General features: G+C 41.2%; 1 protein-coding gene across 7 annotated transcripts in view; it reads right to left on the reverse strand.

Annotated features, from left to right (window-relative positions):
* The window catches only part of CASK (calcium/calmodulin dependent serine protein kinase), a 226,110-nt gene that overhangs the window by 123,888 nt on the left and 86,269 nt on the right, over positions 1-15,953 (reverse strand). The gene's annotated exons all lie outside the window — the stretch shown is intronic.

Raw genomic sequence — 15,953 nt, forward strand, 5'->3', positions numbered from 1 at the left:
TAATAAATCTTTATTGTTCAGATTATTACAGTTGTTCCCCCCCCCCCAATAGCTCCCTTCAACCTGGTTCTCGTCCAACCCTCTTCCCTTACCTCCCCTACACTGTCCTAATCCACAGGTGTACGATTTTTGTCCACTTATTTTTGTTTACACTTGTTACCAAAGTTAATTGCTATAAACATATTCTGACACAGTGATGTGTTTGGGCCACAGTGTCACTTATCTTGACCCCAAACTTAAAATGGTTCTCTACTTCTTATCACATCAGTACAGCCTCTTGTTATCATGGCCACATGCTTCTGCATATAGTGCTTCTCAAGTTCAAAACCTATCCTAGTTCAAGGCTCTACTCCCAATCCCCTTTCCCCCAAAGCCCCTAAATGATTGCTAGCCACATTAGGCCCTTCTTTTCCTTAAGTTCTATAACAGCCCCATAAACCCCATATCATAACAGTTAGCACTTACATACAAACATGTGTGTGTGTGTGTGTGTGTATGTATGAGAGTTTTGCTAGATCATTACATATATAATGAAATGATCCAAACATTAATAGTTGGTTAACATTTTCATACTTTAAGGCTTATAAAGTGTTTTCAAATCCACTTCATTTATTCAGTAGCGCAGGCTACAAAACCAGGAAAATATGAAGCAAAAGAAACACAAGATTAGTGACAAGGTCAGTGTATATTTTATTGACATTTCAAAAGTGAAAGGAAAATGAAGCAAATGCGATATTAAAAATAGAGGGCCTGATAATGACCCCCAAATAATTAAAGATACCAACTCACTTATTAAAGAAGCCCAATAAATATCAAGCAAGGTAGAAGAAAGCTATAGCTACAGAGTGTAGTAGGAAGGAATCTTACATCGAAATAGCTGCCAACCTAAAATTCCATTTTCACCAAATACCTCCTGAGAAATTCTTTCAGATGAGGAAAGGAAACAAGAGAATTTGCCACCAGCATACCTGCCCCTAAAGAAAATACAAAAGAGCAGTCCGCAGGTAGAAGAAAAATACAGTAAAAACTCAGCGATGCAGCAAGTCACGAAAAACATAAAATGTGGTGAATCTGTCCAGTCATGCACCACTTGATGGGAACATGTTCTGAGAAATAGTTGGTGGGCAATTTCATAATTGTTCAAACAGCACACAAACCTAGATAGCACAGCCTACTGCACACCTAGGCTACAGGCATACATTGTGACTGTAGAGGAATCTAAATGAACAGTGCCTGCATAAAACAACCCTTTTCTCTCTCTCCCTGCAGAGAAAGGCCATATAAAACAACAGCTACCCTGAGAGAGGGAGAAGATTGATTTTAAATAAAAATACTGAACAACAAGAACATAAATTAGGAAGCATACTGCAATTTCTAGGACAACCACTAAGTTCTCTAGCTTTTTTAAAAATATATGTTTATTGATGTTCAGAGATCATAATAATCTGGACACTCAGTGTATATTTCTATTGATCTCAGAGAGGAAGGGAAGAGAGAGCGAGAGAGCGAGAGAGCGAGAGCGAGAGAGAGAGAGAGAGAGAGAGAGAGAGAGAAAGAGAGAGAGAGGAGAGCAAGAGAGCGAGAGCGAGAGAGCGAGAGAGCGAGAGAGCGAGAGAGCGAGAGAGCGAGAGAGCGAGAGAGAGAGAGAGAGAGAGAGAGAGAGAGAGACAGACAGAGAGAACACCAATGATGAGAGAGAAGCATGGATCGGCTGCCTCCTGCACACCCCTCACTGGGGATCGAGCCTATAACCCAGGCCTGGGCCCTGACTAGGAATGAAACCATGACCTCCTGGTGGATCAAGCCCACAACCTGGACATGTGCCCCTGACTGGAATCAAACCCAGGACCCTTCAGTCTGCAGGCTGACGCTCTATCCACTGAGCCAAACTAAAAACTGTTCTAAATGTTAAAAAAAAACACACACAAAAACACCCCTTCACAATGCAGCTAAACAGTATTTACATAATAGCTTGCATCCATACATATGCTTTAAAACTTTAAATTGTTGAAGTAACAAAAATATCATGAATGTTGATGTCAAATACTAAAAAATAAAAAGCTAGAGTTAGTGAGATTCAATCAGGAGAAAAAATTTAAAAGAATAGCAAATTGTATCCAATGAAGATAGAGGGAAATAGCAATGAGCAGAGATTAATGAGATGGAACTAGAAAATCCCTGTTTGGAAACTGAACAACATACTTGTATTATACAGATCTCAGAATAAATCATTAGAAAATGAGAAAATCTTTTAAACTGAATAACAAACATAAACACATCAAAACCTATAAAATGCAGACAAAGTAGTACTTAGGAGGAAATTTACTGTTGCAGATGCATATATTAGAAAAGAAGAAAGGCTGAAAATTATGAACTTAAGCATCCATTCGCCTTAAGTTATATAAAGATCATCAAATTAAACTCAAACAAATTTAAAGGAAAAGTGACAGAAATTAATGAAATGGAAAACAAACACATTCAGGGGAACAAGAAAGCTCACAGTTGTTCCCTGTGAAATGGTGAATCTTTAGCAAGATGGATTAAAAAAATAGAGAAGACCTATATAGAAGCCAATATTAAGAATGCAAAGGAGTCCTGGCCCAGTAGCTCAGTTGGTTAGAGCGTTGTTCTGATGCGCCAAGGTTTGGGTTTGAATCCCAGCTAGGGCGCATACAAGAATCAACCAATGAATGCATAAGTAAGTAGAACAACAAATTGATGTTTTTCTCTCACCCTACCTGGCACTGACACTCTCTCTCTCTCTCTCTCTCTCTCTCTCTCTCTCTCTCTCTCTCTCAAATTAAGAAATAAAAATTAAAGAGAATGAAAAAGGAGCTAACACTTCATATCCTGCAAACACTCTAAGGGTGGTATTGAAACTGCCACAAATGTGAAATGGACAAATTCCAGGAAAAATAAAACTCATGAAAGGGACACAAAAAGAATTGGAAAACCGAAATCATTCTTTACTGATTAAAGGAATTGAATCAGTAATTAAAAACCTTCTGGAATAAAAAACTTTAGGCCTAAAATGAATTATCTGACAAGTTCTGCTGAACATTTTGAGGGAGAAATAAAATGAATAAAAAGCACGAACAGTCTCCAATTCATTTTGTGAAGCCAGCTTAACGTAGATACAAAAACACGTTAGGCCAGCATGAGAAAATGAAAGAGCAATCTCACTAATGAACAGAGATGAAAATAACCCAAACAAAACATTAGGAAACCAAAACACCAATATATAAAAACTACACCAGGACAAAGTTGGGTTTGTAAAAAATTACACCAGAGGAATGTAAAACCGTGTTCACACTTGGAATTCAATTACTGTGATTCCGAACATTGACATACAAAATGAGCACTCCAACAACTCATATTGAGCCATATTCTGGAGGTCCCAGCCAGTGCAGTATGTGAGAGATAAAGAAATAAAATGCATAAGAATCGAAAGGAAACAGTCACTACAGATGGAATAACCGCATTTGGTAGAATGGCCAAAATGATCTAAGGTAAGAATAAATTAATCAGAATTTAGCTAAATCATTGTTATAAATCAAATAAAAATTCTAAAGACTGCTTTTTGAGAACATAAAAATAGATACCACAGAAAGATGGATAGGACTTCCAGGGAGAAAAGTATGATATTATTAAATTAAGATAGGTTATAAAGTAAAAGGAGAGAAAATTATCCTGTTCACAGACTTGAAGACTCAATACTGTAAAGAGGCAATTTTCTCCCAATGGAAGCATGGATTCAATGGAATTCCAATAACAATCCCATCAGGCTTTGTGGCAAATGTCTGGCAAAAATCTAAAATGTGTACGGAGCCGCAGGAGGACACGAAGACCTAAGCTACTTGCGAGAATACTAAGGTGGGAAGATCTGCTCTCCTTGGTTGCAAAATTTCCTAATATAAAGCTTAGTCATGAAGACTATGTTGCTGACATTATGCCAGACGAACAGGGCAGCTGCCATACGAAGCTTGCCTGTGCCTTGGACCCGCCCCGGGTGGCCGGGGTACTGAGGGACTCCAGAGGCAGGCGTGCAAAGCGGCCACCTCAGCAGGGCTGAGGGGACTGGGCACCGCCATCTTCAAGGGCATGACAGTCAATTAGCATATTCCTGCCTTATTGGCTGTGGGCACTGCCATCTTTGTGATGGTGTGAGGGTCAATTAGCATATTCCCTCTTTATTAGATGCTTGCGTGGACCAGGAGACATATCCTTAAATGTTCATAGTGGCATTGTTCACAGTGGCCACCAAGTGTCACCAACCTGAATGCCCATCAGTAGTAGAATGGGTGAAAGCATTGATCTATTCGTACAACAGAATACTCCAGAGCAATGAAAAGAAATTACAGCTACACAAAGGAATTAGGCTGAAACCTACAGGTAGAACACTGGGTGTAGGAAGCGGCCACATAAGAACACAAACTCTGATTTCTTTCACATATAGGAGGTGACAGGCATTTACAGGCCTTCATTCACTGAATGCTTACAAGAAATCTCTGAGGTCGGTATTATTCTCATCCCGATTTTACTTATGAGAAAACAGCACAGGTTAACTAACTTGCTCAAGAGATGCCACAGCTATGAAGTGGCAGAGGCAGGATTCAAACTCAGGCAGTCTCATTCTATTTTATTTATTTATTTATTTATTTTTTCAAATATATTTTTTACTGACTTCAGAGAAGAAGTGAGAGGGAGAGCAAGATAGAAACATCAATGATGAGAGACAATCACTGATTGGTTGCCTCCCGCACGCCCCCCACTAGGGATGGAGCCTGCAACCCGGGCATGTGCCCTGACCAGGAATCAAACCATGACCTCCTGGTTTATAGGTCAATGCTCAGCCACTGAGCCATGCTGGCCGGGCCTCAGTGTTCTGTCCAGGCCCCTGGCAGAGATGCTTTACCTCCACTTTCCCACCGGTCTCTCTCCTACATGGATGTTGATGTCCTTTGTTGACTTTGTACATGCTCGCCTGCCTGTTCCACCTCCCAACTGTCCTCCTAGGGCCTAAGAATCCGTGCTTCTCTGTGGTCATTTAGACCTACACTACCAGTGTTTATAATTTAGTCACTGGATAGGCACCTGTCTGGTCTGTACAATTTCACTATAAACAACTTGAAGCCATAAACAGGTATTTTATTGTTAACAGAACATTCCACATGCTGATGAATATTTACAAATATTTGTTGGTGGTAAATTCACTTATGAAAGAGAGAGAGGAGCCATGACCTTTAAAAAAATCTTTCCTCCATCTAAACCAATCAATTAAAAATATATTTTTATTGCTTTAGACAGGAAGGCAGAGGGAGAGAGAGCTAGAAATGTCAAGGATGAGAGAGAATCATGGATCAGCCACTTCCCGCATGCCCCCCTAGGGATCTAGCACACAACCTACACATGTGCCCTTCAGTCCTCAGGCCAATGCTCTATCTATCCACTGAGCCAAACCGGCCAGGGCTAACCCAGAAGTGGCTAGAACTGTGCATATTAGAGCTTCAATGGAAGGAAGGGGTACATCTTCGAGGGACCCAGACAGTGTTCATGGAGTAAGCAGCTTCTCGGATGGCGAGAGGGAAGACAGGAGTGGATGAGACAAGAGAGTGAATGCAGAAGGAACAGGGACGGTCGCTAGTGAAGAGGGAAGCAGCATCTTTTCTTCTGAGAAGCCAACAACAGGAAGGCCGGAGGACCAGGTTGGGAAGGAGTCAACATGTCAGGTGGGCTTGAAGCAGTAGATTCTAGAACATTTAAGGGGCAGTAATTTGAGCTAAGCTCTCTTCTCTCAGCTATACTGTACACAGGATGTAGTCAAACCCTTTCGGTATGAACTTGGCCAGGGACTAGAGAAGCCACTGACACAGGTTGTTAACTACGCTATGTGAGCAGATAGAAACGCTTCATCTTTTCAATGGGGAAAGGGTTGTTGACTGTAACAGAAATTCTGATATATTGTCACATCAATGTTTCTCTCTCTTTCTCCCTTCCTCTCTCTCTCTAAAAAATACCAATTAAAATATGTTTTAATAAAAGAAAGAATTTGAAACTTGGGTTCCTCAGACTTTCTCATCAGAACGTGGTATGTTGGGCTCTCTGGCCCTTGGCCTGCCCTCATCTTTGAACCCGTCCCCAGCTTCCTGCCCAACCTCACAGCCTTCCGAGACCATGGCTGACACCCTAAGGCTCAAGAGGAGCAGATTTTATTACCACTTAGCAAGGACACCGGCTCTCATCTTAGAATAGTGTCTTCTGCCATGATTCTCTCTGCTCACCCTCGTTCCTTAATGCTAGGTCAGTGAGGGTTCTAGTTACAAGAAACAGAAACCACCGCTGGCTGCTTTCAGCAGATGGAGTTATTAATAGGACACTGGACTAGCCACAGAGTGGTGGGAGGCCTAGCAAACCAAGGCCGGTGCTCCGCAGTCAGAAACAGAACCCCAGTCTGGTAAGGCAGCCCAGCAGCCTGCCTGACTGGCCCTCCTGCTGCGACCTCCGACCTGAGGCCCACAGGGTCCCAGTTGCTGGTCACTAGCTATTCTTCCATCAGGGGTCATCTGCTCCTGTCCCAAGAGCCAAGGCGAGCAAATGTCTGGCATTTTTAGCGTCTACAGGAGAAGGCGGGCTTTGTCCCCCAGCAAGACTCTGAAGATGAAAGATCCTCCCACACTGGAAGAAGGTTCATGTGATGGACAGTCAGAAACCATGAACTGTGTCCCCTACATGTGGGTTCTATTCTCAAGTCCACCTGACCTGCTCAGGGGACCCCGAACTTGCCATTTCCTATTTCTGGGTTGACGAGGACTCCTTAATACAAGGATGGATTTGGTGTAGTCATCTCTAAGGTCTCCGGATAAGCACAGAATCCGAATTCTTTGAAAACAAAACTGGCTTGAGAGAACTGGCCACCTCTAAAATGGAGATGTAGCCTAAGATATAATTTTTCAAGTTTTAGAAGCTGAGGACTGCCCTGACCACTTTGGCTCAGTGGATAGAGCGTCAACCTGCGGACTGATTCCGATCAAGGGCATGTACCTTGGTTGCAGGCACATACCCAGTAGGGAGTATGCAAGAGGCAGCTGATTGATGTTTCTCTCTCATCGATGTTTCTAACTCCCTCTCCCTCTCCCTTCCTCTCTGTAAAAAATCAATAAAATATATATTTTTTAAAAAACTGAGGACTTTCTAATGCCAGTCAGATATCAAAGAGTCATTTGCACCATTTTCAGGGTCCTGTATGCACTACCCTTTTCTCTTTCCAGACATTTCTCTTGTCGAACTGCTTCAAGGACCAAGCTCTCTGGACCCCTACTCAATGCTGTTTGACAATGGCGCCTCCTAGTGGACGAGGAAACAGCAGCTACAAGAGAGAGAGCATGGTCCGGAGTTAGGGATATGCTAACAGACCCCTCGGAATGGTGTTCTGAAATTCCCAGAAAGGAAAGGAAGATGGTTGGGAGCAACAGGTATTAGCCCTCAGTGTTCTCACTCATCCTTACAGCTAAACACCCACCTCCCCAACCTGCAGCTTTCATATTCACACACACATGTCCTTCCTCTTTCAGTTACGGTTCTGGGGGAGGGAGGGGAAGTGGAGAGGGGCTTCCAGATAGAAATCACAATGAGTCACATGACAGAAGTCTCCAACTGGAAAAGACTTGTTAGAGGCAAGCAATGGATTCATGGCAATTGGGACTAGAACCCCAGCCTCTTGAGCCTCAGCCCCCTATGTCAGGCCATGCTTCTTGTACACTTTCTGGAAGGAGGAGGGCACCCTTTTCCCACACCCTAACATGGACTTGGGCGGGGGGGAGGGGGGTTCCTATGCTGAGGTTATCCAGCTCAGATTGTTAAATAATGAAGCTCACCAGGTCTACCCAGAACAGGAAAGCGGAGTATGAATTCTCCCAAGAAAATGAAAATAATAAAAATATAGTTTTGAAAATGAAAAATTACACAATACAGAAAAGAGGGTAGAGGATACAGAGAATACAGAAGGTATATCTATATCTGTACTTAATTGGATCCTAAAGGTGATGAAAGAAAGGGATAGAGGCAACATTTGAAGAGATAAGGATAAGGACTGAGCACTTCCCATAACCACGAATAATGTCAATACACTGATTCAAGAAAACTTAAAGAACCTAAGGCAGGATTGATTCTCTCTCTCTCTCTCTCTCTCTCTCTCTCTCTCTCTCTCTCTCTCTCTCTCATAGTCCATCACAGAGAAAAGTACAGAAAACAAAAACTGAAGAAAACATCATTTTTAATAACCTGAGGACTAAAGATGGATTATTCTCCGAGAAGTGCAGACTGCTAGCTGACTTTTCACTATCAGTGGAAGCTAGAAGACAGTAGAATGGTATCTGATGAAAAAAAACACACAAAAACACGCCAATCTAGAATTCTCTACTCAGTCAATATCCTTAGAGATAAAAGGGGATATAAAGGACGTCTGAAACCAACAAAAAAAGAAGTGTTTGCCCACCGAGCAGACTGACACTAGGAAAATGAATCCAGATAAAACCTTAGAGATGCCGAAAGGATAGAGAACAAGGAAAGGACAAGTCTGAGGGCAAATCTAAATGAATAAAAATAATAAAGCAGAGTGATGTAAATACACATAACATGCATTTATATAGACAAGTATAATTTAAATGTACAAAACAACAGCTTGGAATCCAGGAAGGCATTACATGAAATTTATGGTATCAATATTAAAATATGATGAATTAGGAAGCCACACTGTTATTTCTGGGGTACAAATTAAGATAATGGAGAAAAGTGCCTAAACCTCCAAATTAATGGAGGAAAGTAGAGTGATAAAAACATTCAATTGATCCAGATATATCAGGAATGGCAAGAAAAAGAAACATATGTTAAGTGGTACAGATAGAAAGCACATAAGAAAACCATAGCTGTAAACCAAACTAATCCCCCAAATAATTAAATGTAAATGGATTAAATGCTCCAATTAAAAGAGAAAGATTGATAGCCTAGAATAAAAAAAATAACTATATGCCTTTAATAAGAAACACATCCAAAACCCAAGGATACAGAAAGGTTAAAAAGAAGGGGGATAATTTAGAAAATGAAACCGATGATAGAAGAATGGAAATAATAAGCAGAAGTTACTGAGATGGAAAATAAACACACAATAAAAAGAACACACAAAGCTAAAAATCGTTGTTTAAAAGACAAATAAAACTAGCAAGTGTTGGGAAGACTGAGAAAGAAAATGAAAAGGTATAAATTACCAGTATTAAGAATGAACCACTATGTGCCACAATTGTTTAAAGTTTGCTCATTCCTAGCAAAATAGAATTCACCAGAATGACACAGTAATAAATGGAAAACCTGAATATGCCTATAAATATTTAAGGAATTGAATCAGAAATGATAACCTTTCTCACAAAACAGTCTGTCCTGGATGGGTTTATAGATGAGTCTACCAGTCATGTAAAGAGGGCAAGAAAACAGAGAACATGCCCCAGTTCACTTGATAAGGTAGCATCATCTAGCTATGAACACCTGAGAGGACAGTATGTGAAAATTATACTACAACCTTCTCATAAATATAGGTGTAACCAGTCTAAACAAAATGTAAACAAACCAAATAAAGCAAAAACACAAAAAGGATTATAAGGATTATACAATGTAACCAAGTTTCGTTAACTAAAGAATCAATGAAATTTATTGCATTAACAAATTAATGAAAGATATGACTAGAGGCCCGGTGCATGAAATTTGTGCACGGGGTGGGGGGTGTCCCTTAGCTCACCCTGCACCCTCTCCAATCTGGGACTGCTGGCTCCTGACCATTTGCCTGCCTGCTTGATTGCCCCTAACCACTTCTGCCTGCCAGCCTGATCACCTCCTAACCACTCCCCCGCCAGCCTGATTGATGCCTAACTGCTCCCTGGCCCATTTGCCCCTAACTGCTCTCCCCTGTTGGGCCAGGTCACCCCTAACTGCCCTCCCCTGCCAGTCTGGTCTGCCCCTAATTGCCCTCCCATGCAGGCCTGGTACCCCCCAACTGCCCTCCCCTGCAGGCCTGGTCTCCACCAACTGCCCTCCCCTGCAGGCCTGGTCCCCACCAACTACTCTCCCCTGCAGGCCTGGGTCCCTCCCCCAACTGTGCTCCCTTGCTGGCCTGGTCTCTCCCAACTGCCCTCTTCTGTGGGCCTGGTCACCCCAACTGCCCTCCTCTGCTGGCCTGGTCACCCCTAACTGCTCACAACTGCCCTCCTCTGCAGGTCATCTTGTAGCGGCCATATTGTGTCTTAGAGTGATGGTCAATTTGCATATTACTCTTTTATTAGATAGGATAATTTCAACATACACAGAAAAAAAACACTTAATAATAATCCACCATTCATGCATGCTTGACAAACTTGAACATCAGAAACAAGCAAACAAAACAGAACAAAAAAACAAACCAACCCCTGCTATCACCATTTTTCAGGATGTCAATCCATTTCAGTAAAGACTAGAAAAAAAAAGTAAAAATAATTGGAAAGAATAAACAAAATCTTCCTCACCCACAGATGATATGATCAGATATGCAGACAACCCAAACAATTCTACTGATAAATAATTGGAATTGCTAAAGCTTGATGAATAGAAAGGAATACCCAAGTCAATACAAGGAAGGAGGGAAAGAGGGAGAGAGAAACCGAGAGAATGATCTACCTTTGAAAACAAATACCTAAGAATAAGTCTCAAAGGATGTACTAGTGTATAGCGTTTGTGGAGAAAAGCATAGAATGGTATTGAAAGAAATCAAACACCTAAATAGATGGGAAGACAGACACCATGGTCATGGAATTGGAAGACTCAATATTGTAAACATGTCAATTATTCTCAATTTGCTAAGATTTGATATAATATTCAAGGCAAAACCCCAACAGGTGTGTGTGTGTGTGTGTGTGAACTGACAACCTGATTCTAAAATGTATATGGAAAAGGCAGAGACAAGTACATCCGTCAAGATATATCTGCAGGGAAACGAGGTGGAAGGCCAAGCAAACAGGCCAATGGACCAGGACGGAGCCTGGAAACAAGCACACTATACGGACACTTGATTTATAGCAAACATGACGCAACAGAGCAGTCTGCAGTAATTTTCTTGAGACCACTGACTGTCCACATGGAAAGACATGAAACGGGACTGCTTCCTCACAGTGTACCCCAAACCAACTCCAGCTGGATGAGAAAACATAGGAGGTGAATCTTTATTATCTCAAAGCAGTAAATATTTCTTGTTCTGAAGTATACTTTTATTCATTTCAGAGAGGAAGGGAGAGGGAGAGAGAGATAGAAACATCCATGATGAGAGAGAACAGAATCATGGATCAGCTGCCTCCTGCACACCCCACACTGAGGATCTAGTCCATAATCCAGGAATGTGCCCTGACCGGGAATCGAACTGTGGCCTCCTGCTTCATATGTTGATGCTCAACCACTGAGCTACGCCAGCTGGGCTGCACATAAAGATTTTAAAAGATGGATAACACTGAATTATATTATTCAGGGATACCTATTTGGACGGTGAAGATATAAAAGCATGAAAGTGGCGTCTAGACTAAAATAGATTCTGAGAGAGGTAGGGAGCTGTGATCTGACAGGGGAGGTACGGGCTTATGAGATGCTGGCAGTTGTTCAAATGTCTCGACCTGGTTGTGGTTACAATGTTGCTCACTTTGCAATAACCCTTTAAGCTGTATAGTTCTGTGCATACGTTTTTCTACATGTCATCTAGCCTATGAAAAAATTAATTCTACATGTGGTGCAGGTGTTTTATGTATTCATATATTCTTTTATCTAGTAATTCTACTTCTAAAAGCTTATTTTGAGGAAATGAAGCAATCAGGTGTGAACAAGTAATTCTAAGAATATTGTTAATTATAACATTATTTCTAACAGGGAACAGTGGAAATATCCAACAACATGTCCCAAGAGGGCTATTATTAAATTAAATGTGGCACATGCATATAGTTTAGACATCTTAATACAGCCATTAAAATATTGTACCTAAAATATTTAGTGGTGTAGCAACATGCTTGAAATTACTAAAGGAAAAGAACCAGGAAACAAAATTGCGTATAGAAAATGATCTCAATTTAGTGCAATTGTGCTAATGAGTGTAAGGATAAGGAATGTTCTGGAATGCTCGCTGAGATGAACTTTTGCAAATGGCATTATTTTTGTCATTATAATTTTCCATAATTTCTAAGTTTGTATAAAGGGTGTGTATTGTAAAGGTTGTCAACACTAAAAACTGCTTATAATTTTCATTTTTAAACGAACAAACTATTTCTTTTAAATCCAAGTAAGTTACCGGAATCTTCTGCCTATTTTATGTGTATATATTAGTGGTTGAAGATCAACTTCCACATACAAAATTAATCACCAGAGTGACAACTTCAAATACATTTCTAAGACAGCAGGTATCAGAATGTAGTTTGTTTTCAAATGTAGCATTCAAAGCTTAAAATCTACTATATGCTGTAACATCTCAATCTAAGATTTGTTTTATACAAAAATTGGGACACCTAAAATTTTTTAAATGAATGTCAAAATTATACATATAGTTAAAAGTTAAAAAAACCCTCAAACTCTGCAATTATTTTTATAGCTGATTATATTTTGCTTACAGATCCAGGAATTTATCAACTCAAAACCCATCTATTTTCTCTATTTTAGTTTGTGCAGAAAAAAAGTTAACATAGCAGGCCTAAACTGTTATATTTTTAAAAATATATATTTTTATTGATTTCAGAGAGGAAAAGAGAGGGAGAGAGAGAGAAACATCCATGATGAGAGAGAATCATGGATCGGCTGCCTTCTGCATGCCCCGCACTGGGCATTGAACCCGCAATCCCAGCATGTGCTCTTGACTGGAATCAAACCTGGGACCCTTCAGTCCGCAGGCCGATGCTCTATCCACTGAGCTACACTGGCTAGGGCAAGTGCCTGCTTCCAAGGTTGGCTCTTGATTGGCATCTGGGAATTTGGAGGACTTCTTCCTTCCTCTCCTCCTAACTGAAAAGAGGGGTCACTGTGTCTAAAGTATTTTATACAAGCCATGTGATTTATCCCGAACACCTGCCATCTTTCTGGGAGTCTGGAATTTGGTATGCGCCAGGGAGGGGGTGCCTGCATGACAACCCCCCCCCCCCGCCACCCCGCCATAAAACCCAGGGTGCCGAGTCTCCAATGAGTTTCCCTGGTTGGTAACAGTGCGCATGGGTTGGCCCTGAACTTCAACTTGCCCACCCTTTCCTTTTGCTGACTTTGCTTTATGCTCTTTAGCTGCAATGAATCAGAGCTGTGCCTATGACCCTACAGTGAGACTTGGGTACTCTTAGTGAATCGTCAAAGCTAGGGGTGACCTGGGGGACCCCTGACATACAGTTCTGAAAACTAAAATGCAACTAAACATTTATTAGAGTGGACAGCTGGTCAAGAGAAATGTTTAATTTTAACATGTTTATAATGTTACAGAAGTTTTTTTCTTGTCACTAGCATTTGTCAAAGGCCTACACAGCACCAGCTACGTCCTATCATATATCTTCTTAAAATATATATGTATATATTATTGATTTTTTTACAGAGAGGAAGGGAGAGGGATAGAGAGCTAGAAACACTGATGAGAGAGAAACATTGATCAGCTGCCTCTAGCACCCCCCACCCCCCACTGGGGATGTGCCTGCAACCAAGGTACATGTCCTTGACCGGGACACTTCAGTCCATAGGCCGATGCTCTATCCACTGAGCAAACCAGTTAGGGCCTATCATATATCTTATTGAATTATTGTAAGTATCTAGTTTCTAATGTTTCCTAGGACCAAACACGATTCCCCAACCATTTCCTATTACCCAGCACTTAAGCAGCATTTAAAAAATACATGCTGAATGAATGGCAATTTATATCATTACACATCAAAATTAAAAAACAGAAGTAGCTCAGACTAGCTAAAATATGTACACATCTTCATAGCAATTAACATGATACAGTCCAGATTTTTCTTGCTTGATATGAAAAAATATACTTTCCTCTAAGTGGCAAGTTTGTTGATAAATATTAATCAATTCTACTCTATCAGTAGAAATGAATTCCACAAAAACTCCCATCCCAAGCATAAACACCAGACCGAAAGAAAACTATCAAATAAAAGCGCCTTCAGTCTATTTATCTCGGCTGTGAGCTCAAAAGTACACACTGCTAATATTGTTTTGCCCAAACCGGTTTGGCTCAGTGGATAGAGCGTCGGCCTGTGGACTGAAGGGTCCCAGGTTCTGGTCAAGGGCATGTACCTTGGTTGCAGGCACATCCCTAGTGGGGAGGGGGGTGCAGGAGGCAGCTGATCGGTGTTTCTCTCTCATCGATGTTTCTAACTCTCTCTCCCTCTCCCTTCCTCTCTGTAAAAAATCAATAAAATATATATTAAAAACATTGTTTTAAAAGATACAACTACTGTTTCATGTCAGATTCCTGAAATCCATATGTAGTTACTGTAAACCTCTCCCTGTGGTCTATGTAATCATTCTGTAATAAGGTAATTAATATTCCTTGGCTAGCCAATTTAGGATTTACAGCTTAACTCAAGTATCAGACACCACTAAAGACAAGCTCAGATGTGTGACGTAGAAATACACGTTTAATCTGGGGTGTGTGTGACAGCAGCAGCCCTGTCTTGAAATTTGAACCTATGTTTTAAAGTCTCTTTCAGCAAATTGCTCCAGATAAGTGCAATCCCAAAGCAGTAGATATAACGCAGACGCATGTGCATTTCCAAACTACTGTGTGCTGGGGAAAATGACAACATCGTCTCTGAGTAGTGTGACCCCTACTCGACCTCCTTCTCTGGGCCCACATTGGTTGAAACTGAGAACTAGGGGCGGGGACTGGGCGGGGACATGTTTGTTTCACAAGCTCAGGATTGGCCAATGCCGCTTTCTGCAGCCTACTGCTCCAGTCTTTTCCAGGCCTGAGGTTCTGGTTCAGCGAGTTTCTATATTTGAGCATGCGTTAAACTGATAACCATTTGTCACATCTTTGGTATATTATAGGGTTTTCTAACATGATTAGGCCATATAACTTCATGACTTCAGTTTAGGAAAAACATGGGGCAGATGGTTATAGATACTCTGTGGCAAAGACAGATATAGCTAGCATATTAAGAAACTCACTGAGCCCGGCCCGCATGGCTCAGTGGTTGAGTGTTGACCTAGGAGCCAGAAGGTCATGGTTCGAATCCGTGTCAGGGCACAGGCCCAGGTTGCAGGCTCCATCCCCAGTGTGGGGCGTGCAGGAGGCAGCCGGTCCATGATTCTCTCTCCTCACTGATGTTTCTCTCTCTCCCTCTCCCTTCCTCTCTGAAATCAATACAGATATATTAAGAGAAAGTCACTGATAACCCAACAATATTGTTTCTCCTTCCTTGTCTGCTCTGTCTGGGTGAGGACCCATATTATGCAGAATGAGCAGTGAGTCCCTGAGTGCGGAGCTAATGAATTCATTCTGTGCCAGAAATAGGGAACCAATTCTGGACTAGCTCCTGGCCCTGCAGCTCTGCAGCAATCTCCTGCCTCGCCAGTAGGTGGAGCCGCACACAAGCTCTCTGCTCTGCTCTTGGATCCATGGACCTTAAATCCTACAGGAATCAATGGTTTTGATTGTCTGCTTTCCACCAGGAGGTCAGAGGATGCAAAAAACTTGGGTGAATAGATGAAAAATCATGATACAAAAACAATTTTATATTTCTATTTTGTTTCTGATCCTTTTAAGAAATAACATAACAAAGCAATTTGACCTCTGAATTTATAATCTACTTCCAGGTCCCTAGAGCTAATAAATCACTTTTAAATTTAGAAATATTTCCTTTAGAATTCATGTTCAATCAGGGGAAACTGAGCATCAATTGAATATATGATATTCAGGC

This window comes from Pipistrellus hanaki (assembly GCF_964339955.1).
Source record: "Pipistrellus hanaki genome assembly, chromosome: X".
NCBI classification, from domain to species: Eukaryota; Metazoa; Chordata; class Mammalia; order Chiroptera; family Vespertilionidae; genus Pipistrellus; species Pipistrellus hanaki.